An 8,466-nucleotide genomic window follows, 5' to 3' on the forward strand; every position below is an offset into this window, starting at 1 on the left:
GATAATTCTGGCTGATTAGCATTTGGATTTGATTTTTCCTGGAGCCCAACTTATCTCAAGATACACAGCAAAGAACATTTAGTTTTTGCATCCAAACCTCATTCCCGCTACTTACTTATATTGCTATTATTAATGTGCCAATGCATATTAATAGGGTGCCTCTTCTCTACTTTTCATCCTAGTTCTGAAAGATCTCATACAATGGAGAAAATTTTATATCTTAGCAATTTACGTGCACAAGCAATCAACTGTATGCTCTTTAAAATGCCAAGCTTTATTTAATTCGCAGTGCGCTGAATCATTTCATCTATCATCAGAACAGAGGAGCCTTCTCACAAGTTTGACTAGTTGAAACATTTGCTTAACCTATCACCTAATATCACTCAGCACACCCAAATTAACTTGTAAAATGCTCGGCACTAGGCTAACATCTTAAATCAATCGTCAGTTAGAACTCCACATTTTCAACAGCATGATCTAGAGGGAAATTTACTCGTTATGCTATTTTGATGAAGAGCCTCAAACTAACAGAAAAGGTTTCCTGAAGTTGTTAAGAAAAATTTCTCTAGTGTTTCCTCTAGGTTAGAAATTAGGTTTTTACATGTATTAGAGTCAATGGCAAAAAAGATTTTCTTTCAATTGAAAGCATCTCTAGAGTTTTGATTTCTTTATATCAAATACTAATCTGCTAGAGACTACCACCAGCAAACCTCTTCCGTGGCCAGTAATGGATCAGACGTTAGAAGAACATCATGATCTTATGATTCACTTTTAAATAAACATCACTTCAACTTCATTGTAGGTTTCTGAATTAGGAATGCTGCAGTGAAGATTAATTACATATAAATATCATGCAAATAGTAGGTATTTTACCTGCTTATAATTTCATTTTTCACCAAATGTCCCCAGGAGTTCTTCAAGTTTTTAAGACTCAAGGAAAGGAAAGATGAAAAGACAGATACAGACATCTTTGTGTGTTAGCTGGACTAGTAATCACGGATTATTTCTTTTTAAATAAGCAGTAGTATAACACCTTACCTGGCAAAACTGTAGCCACCATGAATTTGCTCAAGAGTCTAGGTATATTGCACGATGACTCAGAAGATCTGGGTTCACACACCATCTTAATCATGCTTTTACTGCAGAGACATAGGTAAGTCATCTTCAGCGTTCCTTTGTTTCTTACTGTATTTCATATTAATGCTTCATTATTTCACAGAGGTTTTGAAAGGATAAAGTGACCAACAAGACACTTGTAGTGTGGAAGGAAGCAGCTTTTAATACGTAACATGCTTTTTATATACTCTACCACAGACGTAGGGAAGGAACATCTCCTTCCTAAAAGGTTGGCTCTTTTCCTACTGCCAACCTATTCATGCATGCACTAACGTTATCAGAAACTTACAGGAGGGAGGAACTGCAACACCCAAGAAGGCTGGAGGAGTGGCTATTTCCAGACTCTTGCCCTCGCACATTATGCCACAACCTCATTATATGATTTTATATTCTTTTGGCACAGGGTCTGCGTGTCTGTCAGCAGAGGATTAGGGCTTGGAAACGTACAGCACGCTGCTGAGGGAGCTGAGCAAAGGGAGTGACAGAGCTCTGTGTTTGCCTGCTGCTGCATGAGCACAAAAGATGTACGGCACCCTTTTTCCAGCAAGCTCCTCAGACATTGGTCTCAAATGTTTAACCCATGGTTATCAACAAAGGAATTTCTTGAATCTGTTAAATACATAGTCCACTGAAGCAGAAGATTTAAAAATATTGGGGTTTTATACATATTAAATAACTGCAAATGAAGAAGCTGTAGAAATTTAGATTGAGCAACTAGTGACACAATAATACATTTTTTTATCTTCACTCCACTGTTAGACTTGGCTGCAGGTCATAAACAAAGCTTTTTAGTCTGGTGTCTAACCAGCACATCCTAATTTGAACTGAATTGGGACACCAGTTAACATTTTTAAGAGCGCAAGTTTGCAAATACTACAAGATAACACTGCCAGCAGCCCTCACACAGAAGAAGGACGACTTCATCAGACACTTGGACATGATTCGCATCCTCCTACCCCCCAGTGCACAATTCTGGTTCACTGTCGAGGCGTATGGGCAGATCACGTCAGCCTAGGCACCACCATTTTGAACACTGCATTTGCCCCATGACTAAGCAAGAAATATGCACACATCAGCTTCTGCCAGTCTGACACCTAGAAAGTGAATGTACTCATCACTATATACACACTAAGATCTGTGCTCTTTCCAGAGAATCCTGAGAAACCCAACCCACCAGCTAATGTTAAAATGTCATAGTCTGAGAAAGGTATCACTCAGAAGATATGCGCAATAAAAGCCTAAAAGTAAAGTAACGTAATCAGCACCCTTCAAGCAGTGATTTCTGTAGATAGTGTCTACTATTGGCAATTCCAGAAATTAATTTTACAGAGATTCTACTGTTGGAAATTTAAAAGAGCTGCACAAATTTAGAATAGTGAATGTGGTCTTACTGAAATGTTATTAAAATTAATACAGATAGCTTGTCTAATGATAGACAGTGATCAACACAGAGCCATAAATAGTACTGATTGTCCTTCAAATGCACCATTTCAGATCAAGCTAATCAATATTAGGTGCTTGTCAAAAAATTAACAACTTGCTCAGAAGAGTATCTTCTAGAAAACAGTATAGTATTTACAGAGATTAAATATTACATATTCACCATAAAGCAAATCCCAGTGTGCTGATTTTGTCAAAAAGACCTTGATTTTAAGCTTACACTCATATCTATTGCTGTACATTTTACTTTATACATTCAGAGGCTACCTGGAAAACAACAAACATTTACCTCAGAGATATATGGATTGTTCTGCATGAACTGCTATTGGCCAGATTCTGTATCTCTTAGAAACAAACAAAACAAAAGAAAACTTGGCAAAAGAATAATCCTATAACTCATATTTTAAGGTACTTGCAAAAACTGTAATGGTAAGATATTAAGACTTCATTATCCATTAAAAAATGTCTCTATTACTTTTGAGCTAACCAGTGAGTTTACATAGCTTTCAAATCTACACCTTCATTAGAAACCTCTGTTCCTCTTGTTTTGGTTAAATGAAACATATTCAAGTAGAGTAGCAGCTGACCTTATCTTTCTTCCTTCCTCTCCCTGCTTCATCCAACATGTTGTCCTTAAATTACTCACTGCACTGGTTTCGATCAACACAGAAACATCTAAAGAATAAAGAATAATAAAAATCTTACTCCCTCTCTGAAACAAAATACACTATGGTGATATGCTGAAAGCCTCTGCATGGGACATTGATCCTATAAAACCGTAGCCCCTCTGGATATCAGTGCAACCATCACGATACAGTTCATCGGCCAAATCATTTTCCTCCATCTTCCAGAATGGAAGGAGCGCCAGGGAGGGAGGGAGATGTCCCTTAACTGCAAAGTAATATTATGGAAAGGATAAGCGGATAGGGAACAAAGAGGTATTTTCATTCATGTTCATTGTTGAAGTTTCAGAATGTTACAAACTGCCACATTATCTCTAGTTCTTGCTAAACAAGCCTACATTGCCTGTTACAGAAATGAAATGTTAATATTCCTTAAGTACTCTGAATGAGGAAAAAAGTTGTACTAAAAAACATCGCATGCCTTTCAAGAAAGAATTCATGCTTCTTTGCAAAAGACTGCAATACCTTTTTCACACTGTTAAGCTTCAAAAAAATAGGCACGTCCATGGGGAAAAATATCCCAAAAGAATTGAAGGGAGGTAGAGAGGAACGCCGTACACTAATATTTCACTATATAATGGTAAAGTGCAGCATTACAACACTACCTCAGTGGGTATCTTTCCGCACACACTTCACTCCCTGTGACGTTTTAGGATATAAAGAAAAAAATGTACACACATCATCTTTATCAAAAAGAGCAACTGGACGCCTCTTCCCCTCAAACTGCACAAGGGCTTCACAGGGAAAAGTTTTCGGGAACATCAGGTGATCAGCATCGTGCTTCTGGTTCCTCAGGCACAGCTCCTGTCTGGAAAGTCTTCCCAAAATAAATAGACCAAAACTTTATGTTACATGAAACTATGCAGTTTCAGTAGCAGATTCCCAGTATATACTTTTTGCCTTGTCTCTTTTGCTTTATGTTTCAGAGACAAGTTAAAATAAAGAGAACATCCATAAAATTCCAGAACCAGTTGAAATGAAAACCTCATTTGCTTACATCCCTGGCACTCAGGTTTATTTCTAGCCATTAGGAAGAAGTGCAGTTTAGCTCAGATAAGAGGATATAGTAGTCCCACCTCCACCCAAAAGCCGACTTTATCACATGACTTCTCTCCACGCTGTCACTTCTATCTTAGTCATAGCCCTACATGTGCAGTAGCAAATGTCAAAATATACGTTCACCTTGCTTCCATTACTAAGGCCCTTTATTTGTCTTGTTCTGTCCCAGAACAGAGAGCAAAATAATTTTATTTTTTTTTTAAGGTTAAATATTGTACTGACTTCATCTTCAGCTATTCTAATTGCAGGTCTGTAAAACCTAGGTAAAGGGAGCCTCAAGTGATACTAATTTTGAGCAACTTGCTATCAAGCATTGACCCTACCAACAATTTAGGAGTTCGGTGCGTTTCTTAAGTTTAAAGATGGAGTTATCAAACTGATTTCATGACTGTACTGAATCTTCCACTCACAGCAGGCCCTTTACTGTTCTGTCTCTCAATTCAAAGGTCAAAATTTCATTGATCCAAGTGAACGAATTTATTAACTTAATTTTAATCTATTTTTATCCAGCAGCTTTCTATCATTCACCAGCTTACCAGGAAACATCATCAGTGATGTCTTCGATCACATTCACAAGATGAGGATATGTCAGCAAGAAGACTGATTGTTTGTGAAACTGGACTTTGACACTATTTTTCTTCCTCTGAAAAGCTGCTTGCAATGATCTCTCCATGCCAGTTGCTTTCCCCAATTTGTCCTTCTATTTTCCTTTCAAAAGAGAAATTTTAATGAAGACAAGATTTCCACCAGTGTTCAGGTGATCTTAGAAATGTTTTCCTGTTAGGTGGACATGAAATATCCATAGTTCACAGAAGAGAAGCAGGAGTAGAAGCTCATCAGCAGGCAAGGACACAATAACCACGAACTAACAGGTAGCAAGTGAAGTCACACATTGTGCTGTCTAGTGATTGGGGGGGGGGAGGCATCTCTGTTCAGTACTAATTCAGTAATGGAGATATTGCTGACAAAAAAAAGTACTGGAGGTAATTCTACCAAAGATAGTAGCTTCACATGGCCAACAGATGAAATCATGAACCAGCTGTATAAAGGCTGTTGTCCCAAACAATCTCTCACAACCACAAGCGAAAACTTTGCTGCGTAAAGCAAAAAATCTTCTTGTCGTCAAGAATAGTGAGTCTCCATTCTAATTACCAGCACTCTGAATAAGGTGCATAAACCTGCCATTATTGCTCTCAACAGGACACTGCTATTTCCAAAAGGCAATCATTTTAGGTAACAGTGAAAGATTTTTTTTTTGCTGACCTTACTTTGGCTTCTCTATTGTCAGTTCAGGATTCCTTTCATGCCTTGTGCATTTCTATTCTTTTCAAGTATTTTCTGAAGGACGCTTTTATCAAAGTATGATCGTGTCTTGACAGTGGTTTCGGTTTTTCTGATTAATGCTGAGGGGCCTTCATAGTTAGTGTATACACACTTCTTTTCACACTGTGTCCAATTATTCTGGTTATAATGCATGGTGAGGGTCTCTCTTCAACTGGGATTTCAGTTAAGCTGTATCTTCATAGATTTTTCTAACTTTCTAAACAAATATCTCTCATTTCTGGGTTTACAGGAGCTAGGAGCTGTGTGTATTTACTGGGTCCATAAAACTATAGCATGTTTTCAAACCTGCTTCTGGCAACACATTTGTTCACGTGCATCATGATAACAGACTTGTCCATATTACAGTTTCTTCCAAGCTTAGACCTCATTTGAGAAAAACTATCAAAATATTGAAGTTATGTAGCAAATTATACCTCTCAAAAATCTAAAGGTCACATTATAGCATTTTAATGAACTTCTAAGCCCAAAGCAAACAGGAAACAATAAACAGTGGATATGGAGTATTCACAGTTTAATAACGATCGTCAGATGCCCGTGATCTCAGTACAATGTGATCACTGTACGGCCAGGAGTTCATTATACATTTGGCGCAGGATGGCACACATACTGGCAAGGCTGGCAGCGAGCATTTGTTTCAACTCCTTTGCTGATATTCCACAACCCTGTTATTCCTAGTTGGTCTTACACAGTCATTTCCATTGTAAAACTTCAACTTTGTGCAAACAGCTGAGTTTTCATCCTGCTGTATAACTAAAACAGTCTGGGCTATGAGCACTGTCTTCCCTGACACGCTTACCCTTCAAGCTTTGCTTCCCGCTTTGTGATGCTACATTTTTATTTTACATCCTCTCTTCAGAAATTGTGGGTCTAGTAATTCAGAGGCAAATCTGTATTTGCAGAAGCCTTCACTAAAATGAACGCTGCAAGTGTGAACTCTTTGTGCTGATAGGAAATTCTTGGCATCTCTGAACTTGCACTGGGCTGAGCCTGTCCCTGCACGGGGCTCAGAATTCAGCCACAGCAGCACTCAACGGTGCAAATCAGCTCCTCTCACCTCTGAGCTGCTTCACCTCTATACTACATTCTGTCTCGGCTCCATTAGGAATTTTCTTAAGGCTCTTTCTCTGTCAGTGTGATATTCAAGATGACAAAATTCAGTTTCATGCTCAAGCATGTTCTAAGCTGCAAGGCTGTGGGATCTGACTGACTTAGAAATTCAGCAGCCTATGAAGAAAACTTGTACAAAAAATAAGAAGCAAAGTGCTGCTTTTTTGCTAGTTCATAAGTTACATTCAGCATTTCTCAGAACAATAAAAGACAATGTATGTGGCCAAAAGTCAGCGGTTGAATACGACGCGGAAGGTGTGAGAAGAGGATGGAACGTGCCAGTTTTAGCTGGTGACGCATTCTTCATTTCTCTTCCTCTCGCATCTGTGAAAAACAACCCATTAACTGCTAAAAGTTTCGTGACGCACACCACTTCCCAAAAGCTTGCTGTCAGGCGTTCGCAGGCCCTTCAGGTGAAAGTGCATCCATCTGAGTGCACCCCTGAGAACACAGACTGAGAGGGGGTTCTTTTAGTCAAGTTTATTCAGCTATAGCAGGTAACTACTTATCCTGTCTGACTGTATAGTGTTGATTAAAATAATGAAAGGGTCACTGCTTCATTGCTCTAGAGACTTTAGATTGATATGCATAAGTGCACACTGAGTAGTAGCCAAAGCTCAGGACACCACAATATTGAATATTGTTCAGATTTATGTCCCCCCCTGCCTTTTTTTCCAATATAAAGGTTGTTACCTCATCACAATTAACTGTCTTGTTTAGTTAATTACTCTTGATTATGCCATTGCTAGAGAAATTTAAACATTATAGGGATTTTTCCAACTCAGAAAGCTGTTTCTAAAATACCTCCTCTAATCAAGCAGCAATTATGTTATTCCCTACTAACACCATGAGCATGTTGACCCAGCTAGTCATGTTCTGGCAACCACAAAGAGAAAAAATACATAGCAACAGTGACTACTCCATAGAAACAACAGCTGTGGAACAAAAGGAAAATCCACAGAAACATTTTAAATGCTCACACTTGGTCATTTCACTGCTTTGGGTTCTATCATTTCGGCAAAAGACGTTCTAGAAAAAATAACAAGACAGTTTTGACTGAAACAATAAATACATTATTTGTATTAAAAAATGTTTAAAAGAATTTATTTTTTTAAAAGCTAAAAATTGTAAATCCAAATGATAATAAATCGGGAAACTGGCCAGAGATAGGCTGTCTGAAAGAAAAAGAGGCACAGAGCTCACTACTGGCTCCCAATTGAGACTACAGAACAGCAGGAAAGGCTTCAGGGTAACCAACTACCCAGCATTTAACTTTAGGGAATTTCATAGTAATGCCAATATATGAGGGAGTACACTTATAGCTGCTAAGTCTCACTTCCACTCTTCTTCCAACACATTAGTATCAAGATACAAGAATCATTGGTGCAAAGCTACACTTTGCAATAGAAGCCTATAGCTGCTGCAAAAGGCTGTTCTTGTTTCTAGGCTCCTACGCTGATTCTGTTACCTCACTTCTCTACCTGCTTTGTCTCTGTTAGTTATCCCCTTCCCTGCTCTCGTATCTTAAACCTCCACGTTCCCCAATCAGCTCATACCCCTTCCTTCTTCCCTTACTCCCACCTGCTTTTAACTGCACCCTGGATCTTCCTTATATTGTCCTCTACCTCTTCCATATGCCAGTCTTGGCTTTATTGCCCAGTCTTTTATTCTTCTCTTTCTCGACATTCTCAGCTGCTCCCCTCTCAGCTGGTACCTT

The sequence above is a fragment of the Haliaeetus albicilla genome, chromosome 21 (assembly GCF_947461875.1).
Source record: "Haliaeetus albicilla chromosome 21, bHalAlb1.1, whole genome shotgun sequence".
Classification (NCBI taxonomy): Eukaryota; Metazoa; Chordata; class Aves; order Accipitriformes; family Accipitridae; genus Haliaeetus; species Haliaeetus albicilla.